Genomic DNA, 18,892 nt, shown 5'->3' with positions numbered 1-18,892 from the left:
ACAAAATCTTAATGCAAAAGAACGTCACTTTATATTGCCACTTGTGATATGGACCTTTATTATGCAGTCCGTCGCTTTTATTTCTTCCACATCACACGATTGTATAAAGTTTATTTTCTACACATTAATAGATCATACATATTTAGAAGGCAATTTTATTGCATGCACCGATGACAACTTACTTGAAGGATCTTACTCAACCCATAGGTAGGTATGGTGGACTCTCATGGCAAAACTGGTTTAAGGAATGTTTGGAAGCACAAGTAGTATCTCTACTTGGTGCAAAGAATTTGGCTAGCATGAGGGGGGAAAGCAAGCTCAACATGTTGGATGATCCAAGACAATATACTTTATTTCGGATATAAGAAAACATAACCCATTACGTTGTCTTCCTTGTCCAACATTAACCTTCTAGCGTGTCATATTTTAATGAGTGCTCACAATTGCAAAAGATGTCCAAGATAGTATATTTATATGTGAAATCTCTCTTCCTTCAATATTCTTCCATGAATTGTTCAAATGACCAATTCTACGTTTGCTAACTTTCAAAAAGTTTACTACCTATACTTATTCTTTGTGAAGTCATTACTCGCCATGGTGTAAGCATATGAAGCATATATAAATTCAGATTTATGATATTTCAATTATTCAACAATTTACTCATAGGATATACGTGAAGCACGTGAGTAAATGACAAACTACTCCAAAACATAATAGTGAAGGACACTGAGTAGTCAAATAATTAACCAGCCATGGGAGGATTCTTTTTCATTTAATAATTCAGATCCAATTATTTTATTCAATCAGCAAGTAAAATTGAAAATACGCTCCTAGCAAAACACATATCATGTGACGAATAAAAATATAGCTCCGAGTAAGGTATACCGATAGTTTTGAAGACGAAAGAGGGGATGCCTTCCGGGGAATCCCCAAGCTTAGGAACTTGAGTCTTCCTTGAATATTACCTTGGGGTGCCTCGGGCATCCCCAATCTTAGGGTCTTTACACTCCTTATTCTCCTCATATCGATATCTCACCCAAAGCTTGAAAACTTCAATCACACAAAACTTAACGAAACTTCGTGAGATAGGTTAGTATGATAAAGAGTAAACCATTCAATTTGGTACTGTCAAAGACAAGGTTCATAATTGTTATCACACAATGCCTACTGTACCATATCATTTCTACAATTTATATTGAGAAATATAAGTCATAGAAACTAGAAAACAAGCAAACTATGCAATGAAAACAGAATCTGTCAGAAACAGAACAGTCTGTAATGATCTGAACACTAACCATACTTCTGCTACTAAAAAACTATTAAATAAATTTATGTATGTTAGGAATTTGTCTATTAATCTTCTTCAAAAAGAATCAGCACCAAAGCACTCTTCGGTAAAAAATGGAAGCTAATCTCGTGAGCGCAAAGTTTCTGTTTTTTACAGCAAGATCACATTAACTTTCACCCAAGTCTTCCCAAAGGTCTTACTTGGCACTTTATTGAAAGAAAAGCTATAAAACATGATTACTACAATAGCTTAATCATGTAAACATACAAAAATATTAAGGGTAAATATTTGGGTTGTCTCCCAACAAGCGCTTTTCTTTAATGCCTTTTAGCTAGGCATGATGATTTCAATGATGCTCACATAAAAGATAAGAATTGAAACATAAAGAGGGCATCATGAAGAATATGACTAGCACATTTGAACCTAACCCACTTCCTATGCCTAGGGATTTTGTGAGCACATAATTTATAGGAACAAGAATCAACTAGCATAGGAAGGCAAAACTAGTATAACTTCAAAACTTTAAGCACATAGGGAGGAAACTTGATATTATTGCAACTCCTACAAGCATATGTTCCTCCCTCATAATAATTTTCAGTAGAAATCATGAATTAATTTAACTATATAACCCTCATATAAAGCACTCTTTTCATGTTCTACAAGCATAGAAATTTTTCTACTCTCCACATAAGCAAAATTCTTCTCATTCGGAATAGCGGGATCACTAGTTCCTAAAGTTGACATTCTTCCAAACCCGCTTTAGATGATAGTATTATTCATACTCCAAAAAAATATAAGTGAAGTTCATGGAGCATTCTATAATTAATATAAACTAACCAATATCCAAGCTCAAAATTTATAAGTGAAGCACACGAAGCATTCTATAAAACCATACTCAAAAGATTTAAGTGAAGCACAAAGAGCAATTCTATAAGATCATACTTAAAGATATAAGTGAAGCACAGGAAGTATTCTATAAATTGATGAAGGGACATTCTCATACTAGCATGGTTCTTTAAAGAGAAAGAAAAACACAAAGGACACAAATCATGTGAACAAAACAAAAACTGAGGTATACCAATATTTGTTGAAGAAGAAAGATGGGATGCCAACCGGGGCATCCCCAAGCTTAGATGCTTGAGTATCCTCTGAAATATTTACTTGGGGTGCCTTGTTCATCTCCAAGCTTGAACGCTTGCCTCTCTTTATTCTTCTCATATTGATAGCTCCTCGATCTTCGAACACTTCATCCACACAAAACTTTAACAAAAACTTTGTGAGATCCGTTAGTGTAATAAAGCAAATCACTACCTTTAGGAACTGTTGTGAACTCATTATAAATTCATATTGGTGTAATATATACTGTATTCCAACTCATCCATGGTTCATACCCTCCAATACTACTCATAGATTCATCTAAATAAGCAAACAACACATAGAAAACAGAATCTGTCTAAAACAGGACAGTCTGTAGTAATCTAGAGGTTTAGTAAACTTATCTAGCTCCAAAAATTATGAAATAAATTTAAAAATTTATACAGAAGTAATATCCAAAAAAATTCAGACCCATTTGACTATCCACTAAGAAATGTAAAATCACGCGCTACAGCCAAAGTTTCTGTTTTTCTTCTGCACAAAGTAAACAAGCAATCTAATCATCCTAAAACCAAAGCTTGGCACATTATTTTTATAATACAATGGATATATATGGGGATAATTATTTACAGAGAAATTTCCATGAAAAATTCTACATTGTTTCCGTGAGCATGAACACAAGTGCTCAAGGTCGACCCTCACTTCTTCAATGCATAACTTTCCAATCACTGATCTTTTTGAAAAACTTTTTAGGTATGTGAGGCAAGTAATTTTTTTGGATTTTCATTCTTTTAAATTTTTTTGTATGTTTCACCCACAACTAAATAGAAACAAAAAAGGAAAACCAAAATCTACTTAGTGAAGAAATAAAACAAGCACACACGAGAATATCAACCCCACGCTATTGCTCCCCGGCAACGGCGCCAGAAAAGAGCTTGATAATCCCCAAGTGCAAGGAATCATCGTAGCAATTTCCAAATGGGGAAGTGATAAGTATGGAGTGTCGAACCCACAAGGAGCTAAAGGTAAGATCAATATTCTCTCAAGCCCTATCTGCCACTGATACGACTCTACGTACACCGAACATTTGCTTCCAACCAGCAACGAGAAATAAAACTAGGTTGTGGGTATGAAGAGGATACCTTTGTATGATATCGGAGAGCTAAAATATAAAAGTAGGTGCTGTTATCATGAAGTTAGAATATATTACTAAATATTATAAATAGCGAGTGTGGAATAATGGTGGATCGGTTTGCAGAATTGTCCTAGGCAATCATTAACAAGACTAGTAATCACTATTACAGTTTCATATGACGGAGAGGCATAAGCTAACATACTTTCTCTACTTGGATCATATGCACTTATGATTAGAACTCTAGCAAGCATCCCCAACTAATAAAGATCATTAAGGTAAAACCCAACCATAGCATTAAAGCATCAAGTCCTCTTTATTCCCATACGCAACAACCCCCTTACTCGGGTTTGTGTTTCAGTCACTCACCAACCCACTATAAGCGAATCATGAACGTATTGCAACACCCTACAGTGGGAACCCCTCACGCTTGCGCGACACGGAGGGCACCATAGGACAATACCAAAGTAAAACATACAACTCATACCAATCTAGATCATCAATCAACCCAAAGAAAAACGACATCTACTCAAAACATCATAGGATGGCAACACATCATTGGATCATAATATGTGGCATAAAGCACCATGTTCAAGTAGGATTACAGCGGGGTGCGGGAGAGTGGACCGCGTAAAAGAGATGAGGATGGTGATGATGTTGATGAAGACGATCACCGTGGCAATGATTCCCCTCCCGATGGCACTCCGGTGCCACCAAGAGAGAGGAGGAGAGGTTCTCCCCCTTGTGCTTCCTCCTCCATGGTTTTCCCCCTATGGTCCATGGACTTCATGGTGATGATGGCCCCTCCGGGATCCTCCTCCATTCCCTCCGGTGATGATGGCCCCCTCCGGCAGGGTGCCAGAGAGGGCCTAGATTGGTTTTTGGTGGCTACGGAGGCTTCTGGCGGCAGAACTCCCAATCTAGGTTAATTTTCCGAGGTTTCTGTATTTATAGGAATTTTTGGCGCCGGTCTCACGTCAAGGAGGTGCCCGAGGCGTCCATGAGGCAGGGGCCCACGCCCAGGGGGGTGGGCGCGCCCCCACCCTCGTGGACAGCCCGGGACTCTTCTGGCCCAACTCTTTTACTCCGGGGTCTTCTTTTGGTCCATAAAAAATCATCAAAAATTGGCACGTCAATTGGACTCCGTTTGATATTCCTTTTCTGTAAAACTCAAAAACAAGGAAAAATAGAAACTGGCACTGGGATCTAGGTTATTAGGTTAGTCCCAAAAACCATATAAAATAGCATATAAATGCATATAAAACATCCAAGGTTGATAATATAATAGCATGAATACTTCATAAATTATAGATACGTTGGAGACGTATCAGTATGAACCATAGAGAAGTTGGAATACAGTAGATATTACACCAATATAAATAAAGAATTAGTACACAACAGTACCTAGGTGGTGATTTATTTTCTTATACTAATGGAGCTTATGAGTTTTCTGTTAAGTTTTGTGTTGTGAAGTTTTCAAGTTTTGGGTAAAGATTCGATGGACTATGGAATAAGGAGGCAAGAGCCTAAGCTTGGGGATTACCAAGGCACCCCAAGGTAATATTCAAGGGCAACCAAAAGCCCAAGCTTGGGGATGCCCCGGAAGGCATCCCCTCTTTCGTCTTCGTCTATCGGTAACTTTACTTGGAGCTATATTTTTATTCACCACATGATATGTGTTTTGCTTGGAGCGTAATTTTCTTTTATTTAGTTTTGCTTGGTGTTTGAATAAAATACCAAGATCTGAAATTCTTAAATGTTAGAGAGTCTTCACATAGTTGCATAATTATTCGACTACTCATTGATCTTCATTTATATCTTTTGGAGTAGTTTGTTGTTGCTCTAGTGCTTCACTTATATCTTTTTAGAGCACGGTGGTGGTTTTATTTTATAGAAATATATGAACTCTCATGTGTCACTTATATTATTTTGAGAGTCCTAAACAGCATGGTAATTTTCTTTGGTTATGAATTTAGTCCTAATATGATGGGCATCCAAGAGGGATATAATAAAAACTTTCATATAAGTGCATTCAATACTATGAGAAGTTTGATACTTGATAATTGTTTTGAGATATGGAGATGGTGATATTAGAGTCATGCTAGTTGAGTAGTTGTGTATTTTAGAAATACTTGTGTTGAAGTTTGTGATTCCCATAGCATTCACGTATGGTGAACCGTTATGTGATGAAGTCGGAGCATGATTTATTTATTGATTGTCTTCCTTATGAGTGGTGGTCGGGGATGAGCGATGGTCTTTTCCTACCAATCTATCCCACTAGGAGCATGCACGTAATACTTTGTTTCGATAACTAATAGATTTTTGCAATAAGTATGTGAGTTCTTTATGACTAATGTTGACTCCATGGATTATACGCACTCTCACCCTTCCACCATTGCTAGCCTCTCTAATACCGAGCACTTCTCGCCAGTATCATACACCCACCATATACCTTCCTTAGAAGAGCCAACATACCTACCTATTATGGCATTTCCATAGCCATTCCGAGATATATTGCCATGCAACTTTCCACCATTCCGTTTATTATGACATGCTCCATCATTGTCATATTGCTTTGCATGATCATGTAGTTGACATCGTATTTGTGGCAAAGCCACCGTTCATAATTCTTCATACATGTCAATCATGCATCATTGCACATCCCGGTACACCGCCGGAGGCATTCACATAGAGTCATATTTTGTAATAAGTATTGAGTTGTAATTCTTGAGTTGTAAGTAAATAAAGTTTGATGATCATCATTATTAGAGCATTGTCCCAAGTGAGGAAAGGAAGATGGAGACTATGATTCCCCCACAAGTTGGGATTTGACTTTGGACGAAAATAAAAAAAGGGAAAAAAGAAAGGCCATAAAAAAGGGGAGAAGGCCCAAAAAAATGAGAGAAAAAGAGACAAGGGACAATTCTATTATCCTTTTTCCACACTTGTGCTTCAAAGTAGCACCATGATCTTCATGATAGAGTGTCTCCTATGATATCACTTTCATATACTAGTGGGAATCTTTCATTATAGAACTTGGCTTGTATATTCCACTGATGGGCTTCCTCAAAATGCCCTAGGTCTTCGTGAGCAAGCGAGTTGGATGCACACCCACTTAGTTTCTTTTTGAGCTTTCATACACTTATAGCTCTAGTGCATCCATTGCATGGCAATCCCTACTCACTCACATTGATATCTATTGATGGGCATCTCCATAGCCCGTTGATACGCCTAGTTGATGTGAGACTATCTACTCCCTTTTTGTCTTCTCCACAACCACCATTCTATTCCACCATAGTGCTATATCCATGGCTCACGCTCATATATTGCGTGAAGATTGAAAAAGTTTGAAAACATCAGAAGTATGAAACAATTGATTGGCATGTCATCAGGGTTGTGCATGATTTAAATAATTTGTGTGGTGAAGATGGAGCATAGCCAGACTATATGATTTTATAGGGATAGCTTTCTTTGGCCATGTTATTTTGAGAAGACATGATTACTTTATTAGTATGCTTGAAGTATTATTATTTTTATCTCAATATTAAACTTTTGTCTTGAATCTTATGGATCTGGACATTCATGCCACAATAAAGAGAATTACTTAGAGAAATATGTTAGGTAGCATTCCACATCAAAAAATTCTGTTTTCATCATTTACCTACTCGAGGACGAGCAGGAATTAAGCTTGGGGATGCTGATACATCTCCAACGTATCTATAATTTTTTATTGTTCCATGCTATTATATTATCTTTTTTGGATGTTTATGGGATTTATTATGCACTTTTATATTATTTTTGGGACTAACCTATTAACCGAGAGCCCAGTGCCAGTTTCTGTTTTTTTTCCCTTGTTTCAGTGTTTCGCAGAAAAGGAATATCAAACGGAGTCCAAACGGAATGAAACCTTCAGGAGTGTGATTTTTGGAACGAACGTGATCCAGGAGACTTGGAGTTGAAGTCAAGGAAGCTTCGAGGTGGCCACAAGGCAGGGAGGCGCGCCTACCCCCCGGGTGCACCTACCACCCTCGTGGGACCCTCGTGGCTCCCCTGACCAACTTCTTTCGCCTATATATATATATATCCATATACCCTAAAAACATTCTGGAGCACAATAGATCGGGAGTTCCGCCGCCAGAAGCCTCCGTAGCCACCGAAAACCAGTCTAGACCCATTCCGGCACCCTGCCGGAGGGGGAATCCCTCTCCGGTGGCTGTCTTCATCATCCCGGCGCTCTCCATGATGAGGAGGGAGTAGTTCACCCTCGGGGCTGAGGGTATGTACCAGTAGCTATGTGTTTGATCTCTCTCTCTCTCTCTCTCTCGTGTTCTTGAGGTGGTACGTTATTGATGTATCTCGACCTTTGCTATTATAGTTGGTTCTTATGATGTTTCTCCCCCTCTACTATCTTGTAATGGATTGAGTTTTCACTTTGAAGTTATCTTATCAGATTGAGTCTTTATGGATTTGAGAACACTTGATGTATGTCTTGCACGTGCTTATCTATGGTGACAATGGGATATCATGTGATCCACTTGATGTATGTTTTGGTGATCAACTTGCGAGTTCCGTGATCCCGTGAACTTATGGATAGGGGTTGGCACACGTTTTCGTCTTGACTCTCCGGTAGAAACTTTGGGGCACTCTTTGAAGTTCTTTGTGTTGATTGAATAGATGAATCTGAGATTGTGTGATGCATATCGTATAATCATACCGATGGATACTTGAGGTGACATTGGAGTATCTAGGTGACATTAGGGTTTTGGTTGATTTGTGTCTTAAGGTGTTATTCTAGTACAAACTCTATGAGGAAAAGTGGGTTAGTAGCATTTGCATTATCAATTAACATCATACGAGGAAAAGTGGCTTTCTCCTTGGCTAGCTTTACTTGAATTTGATCATGAGACTCTTTGAGGGTAGCATGAGTACCCTTCAAGACCTTGTGAGCCTTGTCAAGTAGGTCAAACTCCTCTTTGAGTCTAGCAAGATCAACTCCAAGCTTGGCCTTCTCAGAGTTTAGCACACGAGAAACAACAAGCAACATGATCAAAATCTTTCTTTAACTTAGTGTGATCAATGTTGTGTGACTCCTCAAGAGCCAAACGAAGACCACACTCTTCCTCAAGAGCATTGGAAAGATTCGAAATCTCATCGGCATAGTCACGACTATGCCCCTCTGTCGGTGTCAAAACCGGCGGATCTCGGGTAGGGGGTCCCGAACTGTGCGTCTAGGCCGGATGGTAACAGGAGGCAAGGGACAGGAAGTTTTACCCAGGTTCGGGCCCTCTCGATGGAGGTAAAACCCTACGTCCTTCTTGATTAATATTGATGATATGGGTAGTACAAGAGTAGATCTACCACGAGATCAGAGAGGCTAAACCCTAGAAGCTAGCCTATGGTATGATTGTTGTTGTGTATGTTGTCCTACGGACTAAAACCCTCCGGTTTATATAGACACCGGGTAGGGTTAGGGTTACATAGAGTCGGTTACAATGGTAGGAGATCTACATATCCGTATCGCCAAGCTTGCCTTCCATGCTAAGGAAAGTTCCTTCCGGACACGGGACGAAGTCTTCAATCTTGTATCTTCATAGTCCAAGAGTCCGGATGAAGGTATAGTCCGGCTATCCTTACACCCCCTAATCCAGGACTCCCTCAGTAGCCCCTGAACTAGGCTTCAATGACGACGAGTATGGCGCGCAGATTGTCTTCGGCATTGCAAGGCGGGTTCCTCCTCCAAGTACTTCATAGAAGATTTTGAACACAAAGATAGTGTCCGGCTCTGCAAAATAAGTTTCCACATATTGCCATAGAGAGAATAATATTTACACAAATCTAATCTGCTGACATATTCCGTAGTGTGACACACCACGGCCAAGCCTTTATCCGAGTCGTTTCATTATCCCACCTCAGCGCGTCATGCGAGGCGGTTTCCTTGGCACTTCTTGTTAAAGCAAAGATCGTGTCCCCTTATTTCGGGATTCTCATCAATACGGGCATGGGTAACCCAACCGCGCCATTGATTACGGCGCTTGGAGATAAGCGAGTTTTACCAGGCTGGTGGGGACACGTAGCTGCGTCCACCTATATAAGGGGATAAGGATCCACCTTTTCACCTACGCCTTCTTCCTGCTTTGCCTATCCATTTTCGCGCACTCGAGCTCTAGCGCCCAAGTCCGCACTCCCCATCTCAACCTTCTCCAGCCATGTCCAGAGCGCGAGGCAAGTGGATGGCCTCCTCCATTACGGAGGGGCACATCAAAAGACTAAGGAAGGACGGATACTTGTCTAACGACATTGCGCACTGGCTTCCCGAAGAGGGGCAGCTCATCCCCACCCCTAGGCCCCATGAGAGGGTGGTGTTCCTCCCCCATTTCCTCCGTGGACTGGGTTTTCCCCTCCACCCATTTGTCCGGGGGCTCATGTTCTACTACGGCCTGGATTTCCACGATCTGGCCCCGAATTTTGTCCTCAACATCTCGGCGTTTATCGTCGTGTGCGAGGCTTTCCTCCGCATCCTCCCCCATTTCGGCCTATGGCTCAAGACTTTCAATGTCAAGCCAAAGGTGGTGCGCGGCAACTAGGCGGAGTGCGGAGGCGCCATGGTGGGCAAGATGCCCAACGTCTTATGGCTCGAGGGCTCCTTTGTGGAGACCCTGAAGGGGTGGCAATCGGGGTGGTGTTACATCACCGAGCCGCGCGACCCTAAGTGGGTCGCAGCCCCCGAGTTCCGGTCTGGACCCCCAACGCGGCTCACGTCCTAGAAAGAGACCGGCCTGTCGTGGGGCAGCAAAAGAGAGGTGACCAGACTGCAAACATGCATCCAATCCCTGGTGGACACGCAGCTCAAGCTCGTCAACGTAGTCCACGTTATGCTCATCCGTCTGAGCCTCCCGTGTCAACAACGGGCCTTCAATCTGTGGGAGTTCAACCCGGTGCAGCACCGAACTCTGAGCAGGCTCTTCGACACGACGTATGAAGATGCCTGGAAGGTGCTTTTCAAAGGCGCCGAGGCTCCCGCGTCCGCTACCGAGGATCGCGGATTCAGCGCACAGCGTCACGCTAGCGCAGTAAGTTTTTTGTACCTTTTACAGGGCACTAGTTTTTCATGGTTTAACTCTATGCAGGATCTAAGCTCCCTTACCTTTGACAGGATCGACTGTCCGGCACCTTTGCCCGAAGACCCAGCCGATGCCCGCTTGGCGAGGCTGCTGGTTCCGGCACCCTATGTGGTGCCGGAGAAGAAGGCCAAGAAGAAGGCCACGGGGACTTGAAAGAGTGCCCGATGCCCGGAGGTGTCGGATTCACCATCCGACGAATCCAAGACGCACTCCTCCCACGAAGACGAGGAGGAGGAAGAAGAGACCTCTCCCCCTCCAGCGGGGGAATGGAAGAAAAGGAAGGCCGCCCCAATTGGGGAGGTCGAAGGGTCCAAGAAGGGGAGAACCCTTCCTCTGGACTACTCCACCAATGTCGACGACGGCGAAGAGGAGTGGCCGCCCAGGGCCAAGCCCCTGGCGAAATCGTAAGTATCCGGATACCAGAGTAATTCATAGTATTCGTTTATTGCACAGCTTTCCCTTATGTCGAATATGTTTATGCGGCCCACCCAAAGACCGGCTCGACGTGCCGTCGAGTGGCTCACTGGACTCGTCGGATGTGAACTCGCTTCCGACGGCTTCCTCCCCCCGGCCTACGGACGACACCGAAGTGTTGTCCCAACAGGTTCCAATCCGGGAGGAGGTGGTCCTGGAGGCGCCTCGAGGCGACCTCCCGGACTCCAGGAGTAAAGGGGATGAAACCCCCCAGGGCTCCAACTCCGGCCCTAGGACGGACACCGCTCCGGAACCTTCAAAGGTTCCAGAGTCCGGCGGGGGACCTTCTTCCAAGAGGAGCAAGCCCACCGTGCCGGTGACCTCCGTCCAACCGGAGGCGCCGGACAATCTGTTGGAGGCGCTCCAAGGCGCCTCCATCGACGAGGAGCACCGCACCATTATGAGTGCGGTGGTCCAGAAGGTTCAGTCCACCAAGAGCGGACTGACTGAAGCTTGTACTAGCCTTTTAACAGGCTTTGAGGTAAGTAAAGAATGTGTAAATAATATGACCGCATAGACAGTAGCCCCTGATGCTCTGTTTGGCGTTCGGGAAGAAAAGCCGAATAGAGGATCAAAATAAAATTCGCAGGAGTCTAACAAAAAGGAGTCAATATGCGTATGCAGGCTTCTCTGCTTGCGTCCGCCGCACTGACTGCGGAAGTGGACACGTTAAAGCGGAGCCTCGAGCGGTCTGAGCAAGAGCTCGGGAATGCCAAGAAGCAGCTCGAGGACAATGAAGGTAAGAAATACCTTGTTTAAATATATATAAAAAGGTGCAATTGCAAAAAATGACAGGATTATCGTGGCTATTGTAGGGGCCACGTCTGAGGTGGCGACCCTTAAGCAAGCGATGGTCGAGGCCGAGAAGAGGGCGGCCACAGAGCGCATCGAGCGGGAGAAGTGTGAGGCCGAGGTTGGCAAGGTACGGCAAGAGCTCCAGGCTCTGATGGAAAAACATGAGAGTTTGGAGCTTGACTCAAAGACGCGAGCGTCCGAGCTTGCGGTGGCTATTGAAAATGCCAAGTCTGCCAAGGCCGAATCCCAGAAGACCCTCTAGGAGTTGGATGAGGTGAAGAAGATAGCGGCGGGTAAGGCATTCTTTATGCAAAGCAAACACATAAACGTGAGTTACTTGTTACTTACCCGAATCCGGAGCTCTCCAAGACCGTTCGCAGATCTTCCCCGGAGTGTGTCTGATGCCGCCGCATTCTATCGAGCCGAGGAGGGCAGCTCGACAGAGAAGGTGTTCTGGTCTCAGTATGCTGTGGCCGGACACCCCGTGCCCCTGAGCGACCAGTTGAAGCAACTGGTCGAGCTCCACAAGGCGGCCGAACAGGCCATGAGGGGCCTCATAGTTCGGCTGTGGCCTGGAGAGGCTCTGCCTGGGAGCTATTTCGGGCTGGTGCGATGGCTGGTGGAGGCCTGTCCAAGGCTAGAAGTCATCAAGCATTCCGTCTGCATTGAAGGTGCCCGTAGGGCCCTTGCCCGTGCTAAGGTGCACTGGGGCAAGCTGGATGCTGAGAAGCTTGTGAAGGACGGGCCACCGCCGGGGAAAGAGCATCGCAAGGCCGAGAATTATTATAAGGATGTTCTGAAGGGTGCCCACCTTGTGGCGGATGAATGTTCTAGGGATGTAATTTTTGAGTGAGATTTGCTCGTTTTATCATGTGCGCTGAAAACTTGTTCGTATGCGCTAAGCAATGCTGTTGGAATTTTAAATATTACCTTCTGTGCGGCTGTTTATCAATTCTGAGAGATGGCGAGTCATCGGCTTCTGCCCCCGTGCCGCTAGTGCTGGGGTGTTCGGGAATAAACCTGAGCGCTCTTTTTCCCATGTTTTGGTCCTTCGAGGGAGGCGCTCAGCCCAACGAACAAGGCAATCGGATTATAATGCGTGAACACTCTCACTTAGCCATAGAATTCTATAATTTTAAATTTCGGCGAAGCCCCTGGTATTCGGAAGACCGAGTTCGGGGCGCTATCCACGCCTTGGCCAGACGGAGCCGACTCCTCGCCCTAAGCGGCATAAGTCTTTAAGGACTCGAAAAAACCTCTCGAACAGCGACCAGCTCTTGCTTCATCATGACAGTCAGTTTTAGCTTTCTCCACTGAGGTGCTCGACCCAGCTCAACTGGGGCACAATCGCAGTGGTTCTCCTAGTGCTACCTTAGCCGATATAGCGGAACATAAGGCACCAAAACATAGGAGCCGGGCAAACCCAACTATTGACCCAAGACATGATTCGGAGCCGATGCATATAATGCTATAAGTTCGGGGTGCCGCACTTGTTAAAGTGTTCGGACTTCTCACACCATGTTGAGGGGTACTGAAGCCCCTGGCGTATTTTGGCCGTACCAAAGTGTACGGGTGCAACATGTCGTTAAGGAACATATATTGAAAAAGAGTAATGCAAAAATAGACAAAAGTTATGCATTGTCTATTAAAGAGGGCTGCGATCAAAGCAGAACGATACAAATAATGCGATAAGAAAAAGGTTGGACTATGTAACATGTCTGTTCCAGGGGCAAGCTGCGGAATAGTATGCGAAACAGGTATACTGCTCGTGATAGAGACCACCTGGGAGTTCCGTAATGCGGCGTGGCTTGTCTGCTTCCCTGGTTCTTGCATCGTTTGTGCGGTAATTGAACTGCCGAACAGGCCTTCCGAAGAGTGGGGTCCTGAAAGTAAGAGAAAATTAAAAAAATCGGCAGCCCCTGGTGCGGTTTAAGTCGTGTTTCGGGCGTGCCGTGATGGTGCCCCTCCCCCTGTACCCATCGTATTTCTAGAGCGTAGTTATGTATGCGAAGTACTGGTATCGCATTTTTGCGAGGGCTGGGGTTGGGGCCACATTGCTACGCCTGCTCGGGTCGTGCCAGGCGGTCTTGTTGTAGGTTACTCCGGGCGCACTTGACGGTGTCTGGTCGTTTAATGGCCGGAGAGAACTGCCTAGAGAGGCTGCTTTGTACTTCTGCTGCAAGGGCCGCTGTGTGCTCCTCCGTTCGAAGGGAGCGTTCGGTTTTTCCATTGACCGTAATTACTCCTCGAGGGCTTGGCATCTTGAGCTTAAGGTATGCGTAGTGCGGTACCGCATTGAACTTGGCAAATGCGGTTCGCCCGAGCAGTGTGTGATAGCCACTGCGGAATGGGACTATGTCGAAGATTAACTCCTCGCTTCGGAAATTATCCGGAGATCCGAAGACCACTTCAAGTGTGACTGAGCCTGTACAGTTGGCCTCTACACCTGGTATTACGCCTTTAAAGGTCATTTTGGTGGGCTTAATCCTCGAGGGATCTATGCCCATTTTCCGCACTGTATCCTGGTAAAGTAGGTTCAGGCTGCTGCCGCCGTCCATAAGGACTCTAGTGAGATGAAATCTGTCAATAATTGGGTCTAGAACCAATGCGGCGAATCCGCCATGACGGATGCTAGTGGGGTGGTCCCTTCGATCAAAGGTGATCGGGCAGGAGGACCACGGGTTGAACTTTGGGGCGACTGGCTCTACCGCGTATACGTCCCTTAACGTGCGCTTTCGCTCCCTTTTGGGGACGTGGGTTGCGTATATCATGTTCACCGTCCGCACTTGTGGGGGAAAACCCTTCTGTCCACTATTGTTCGGCGGCCGGGGCTCCTCGTCGTCATCGCTATGCAGCCCCTTGTCTTCATTTTCTGCATTTAACCCATTCCGTTAGCTTAGCACTCGATCGTTTAGTATGTTGCTATTGCTTTCTTCATGACTTATACATGTTCCTATGACTATGAGATTATGCAACTCCCGTTTACCGGAGGAACACTTTGTGTGCTACCAAATGTCACAACGTAACTGGGTGATGATAAAGGAGCTCTACAGATGTCTCCAAAGGTACATGTTGGGTTGGCGTATTTCGAGATTAGGATTTGTCACTCCGATTGTCGGAGAGGTATCTCTGGGCCCTCTCGGTAATGCACATCACATAAGCCTTGCAAGCATTGCAACTAATGAGTTATTTGCGAGATGATGTATTACGGAACGAGTAAGGAGACTTGCCGGTAACGAGATTGAACTAGGTATTGAGATACCGACGATCGAATCTCGGGCAAGTAACATACCGATGACAAAGGGAACAACGTATGTTGTTATGCGGTCTGACCGATAAAGATCTTCGTAGAATATGTAGGAGCCAATATGAGCATCCAGGTTCCGCTATTGGTTATTGACCGGAGACGTGTCTCGGTCATGTCTACATTTTTCTCGAACCCGTAGGGTCCGCACGCTTAAGGTTTCGATGACAGTTATATTATAAGTTTATGAGTTTTGATGTACCGAAGGAGTTCCGAGTACCGGATGAGATCGGGGACATGACGAGGAGTCTCGAAATGGTCGAGACGTAAAGATCGATATATTGGACGACGATATTCGGACATCGAAAAGGTTCCGAGTGGTTCGGGTATTTTTCGGAGTACCGGGGAGTTACAGGAATACGGGGGAAGAAGTATGTGGGCCTTATTGGGCTTTAGGGGAGAGGGAGAGGCAGGCCACGCGCCCCCCCATTGACTAGTCGGAATTGGACTAGGGGGAGGGGCGGCGCCCCCTCCTTCCTTCTCTTCCCTCTTCCCCTTCCTTGTCTCCTACTCCTACTACTTGGAAGGACTCCTAGTTGGACTAGGAAAGGGGGAATCCTACTCCCGGTGGGAGTAGGACTCCCCTATGGCGCGCCATAGAGAGGGCCGGCCCTCCCCTCCTTCACTCCTTTATATACAGGGGCAGGGGGCACCCCATAGACACACAAGTTGATCTTCGTGATCGTTCTCTTAGCCGTGTGCGGTGCCCCCCTCCACCATACTCCTCGATAATATTGTAGCGGTGCTTAGGCGAAGCCCTGCGACGGTAAAACATCAAGATCGTCACCACGCTGTCGTGCTGACGGAACTCTTCCCCGACACTTTGCTGGATCGGAGTCCGGGGATCGTCATCGAGCTGAACGTGTGCAGAACTCGGAGGTGCCGTACGTTCGGTACTTGGATCATTCGGATCGGGAAGACGTACGACTACTTCCTCTACGTTTTGTCAACACTTCCGTTGCCGGTCTACGAGGGTACGTAGACAACACTCTCCCGCGCAAAAGCAGAATGCCGAGCAAGCTAGCTGTCTTCTCCCGTGCAAAAGCGGGTCATGAGTGTCGTGAGTGCTGCCATAGACTTCGGCTTTTCCTGTCCAAGGTACCGGGCAAGCCACTTGTCACGGATATTGTGCTTGAAGGCTGCTAGGGCCTCAGTGTCCGGACAGTCGACTATTTGATTTTTCTTTGTTAGGAACCGTGTCCAGAATTGCCTGGCCGTTTCCTCTGGCTGCTGAATTACGTGACTTAGGTCATCGGCGTCAGGGGGTCGCACATAAGTGCCCTGGAAATTGCCGAGGAATGCGGCTTCCAGGTCCTCCCAACAACTGATTGATCCTGTTGGCAAGCTGTTAAGCCAATGCCGAGCTGGTCCTTTAAGCTTGAGTGGGAGGTATTTGATGGCGTGGAAATCATCGCCGCGGGCCATGTGGATATGAAGGAGATAATCCTCGATCCATACCGTAGGATCTGTTGTGCCATCATATGATTCGATGTTTACGGGTTTGAAACCCTTGGGGATTTGATGATCCATTACTTCATCTGTGAAGCATAGTGGGTGTGCGGCGCCTCTGTACTGGGCTATGTCACGACGTAGCTCCAATGAGCTTTGTCTGCTGTGTTCGGCCCTACCGAATTTGTGGCCGGCGTGACGGTTACCATCTCGAGCCGTGGGGCGCCCACGCGATCCGTAGATCAATCTTGTTTTCCTTGCCTTATCCTCCAACATATCTCGCAAGTCTGGCGCATTTTCTCGTGCCTTGGTACGGGGTGCGGCTTGAGTGGAGGGCCGAGAGGCCTCTCTATCGCGGCCACGAGGTGGCCGATCAGCCGTATCGAGTGCAGGTGATGTAGGTTTAAGTGCTTCCTCCTCTAATCGGGGTAGCAACCTGCGCTTTGGGTAGCTCTTCGAGGGGCGTTCGAGTTTATGCTCTTCGGTAGCAAGGACTTCAGTCCATCGGTCGACTAGCAAATCTTGATCAGCTTTAAGTTGTTGCTGTTTTTTCTTGAGGCTTCTTGCCGTGGCCATAAGCTCGCGTTGAAAACGCTCTTGCTCGACGGGATCCTCTGGCACGACGAATTCGTCGTCGTCGAGGCTTGCCTCGTCTTCAGAGGGAGGCATATAATTATCGTCCTCGAGCTCTCTGTCTGCCGCTCTCTCATGAGGGCTGGTTTCTCCATCCTCCTGTGCTAAATCTTGTTGGAGGGGGTTTTCTTCGGCACTTTCCGGAGTATTATTATCTCCCATGCTGGAATCACCGTATTTGTTTTGGCGGGATTTTGAGCGGCGCCGCTGACGCCGGCGCTTAGGCTGTTTCTTGGAGGGGTCATCCTCCGCTGTTCCATCGCCATCTCCTTCTTTTGGGGTGTCCACCATGTATATGTCATATGACAAGGTGGCTTTCCAGGGCCTGATAGGCGCTGGTTCTTCATCGTCTCCTTCATCGGTGTCCATACCGTCGATGTCTTCGGAGTCGAAGTCGAGCATGTCGGTTAAGTCGTTGATAGTGGTTACAAAGTGGGTGGTGGGTGGGCTTTGAATTTCTTCATCGTCCGAATCCCAACCTTGCTGACCGTAGTCCGGCCAGGGCTCTCCTGATAAAGAGAGAGACTTCAGTGTCTTCAGAATATCACCGAAAGGTGAGTGCTGAAAGATGTCCGCGGCAGTAAACTCCATGATCGGCGCCCAATCGGATTCGATCGACAGGGGCGTGGAGGGTTCGGAGTCCGGAGAGGAGTCCGACTCCTTGGAGTCACGAGTCTCGCGGAGTGCGGGGCTGGTGTTCGGCTCGAATGCCGTTGGGATCGCTGCCCCCGAGGCGGCGTCTAACCACCCATCCTCAATCGGCGCAGTTGGCTCCGAATTAAGGGTCGAAGCCGATGCGGGTGCGGCCTCCAGGTCACTGTTCGGCGGTAGAGCTAGATCATACTTGTTGGGACAGTGCGGCGCACTCGGCAGTGGTTCGAATCCGTCGAAGATCGAGTCCCCGCGGATGTCAGCCGTGTAGTTTAAACTTCCAAATCTGACCTGACGGCCAGGGGCGTAGCTTTTGATCTGCTCTAGATGGCCAAGTGAATTGGCCTGCAGTGCGAAGCCGTCGAAGACGAAGATCTATCCGGGAAGGAAGGTCTCACCCTGGACAGCATCGCCATTGATGATCGTAGGAGCCATCAAGCCTGACGGCGACGACACAGAGGAACTCTCAATGAAAGCACCAATGTCGGTGTCAAAATCGACGGATCTCGGGTAGGGGGTCCCGAACTGTGCGTCTAGGCCGGATGGTAACAGGAGGCTAGGGACACGAAGTTTTACCCAGGTTTGGGCCCTCTTGATGGAGGTAAAACCCTACGTCCCGCTTGATTAATAATGATGATATGGGTAGTACAAGAGTAGATCTACCACGAGATCAGAGAGGCTAAACCCTAGAAGCTAGCCTATGGTATGATTGTTCTTGTGTATGTTGTCCTACGGACTAAAACCCTCCGGTTTATATAGACACCCGGTAGGGTTAGGGTTACATAGAGTCAGTTACAATGGTAGGAGATCTACATATCCGTATCGCCAAGCTTGCCTTCCATGCCAAGGAAAGTCCCTTCCGGACACGGGACGAAGTCTTCAATCTTGTATCTTCATAGTCCAGGAGTCTGGCTGAAGGTATAGTCCGGCTATCCGAACACCCCCTAATC

Source organism: Triticum urartu, chromosome 3A, assembly GCF_056163025.1.
Source record: "Triticum urartu cultivar PI428250 chromosome 3A, HENAU_Tu73, whole genome shotgun sequence".
In the NCBI taxonomy this organism is placed as follows: Eukaryota; Viridiplantae; Streptophyta; class Magnoliopsida; order Poales; family Poaceae; genus Triticum; species Triticum urartu.
Note: the sequence above shows the minus strand (reverse complement) of the source record.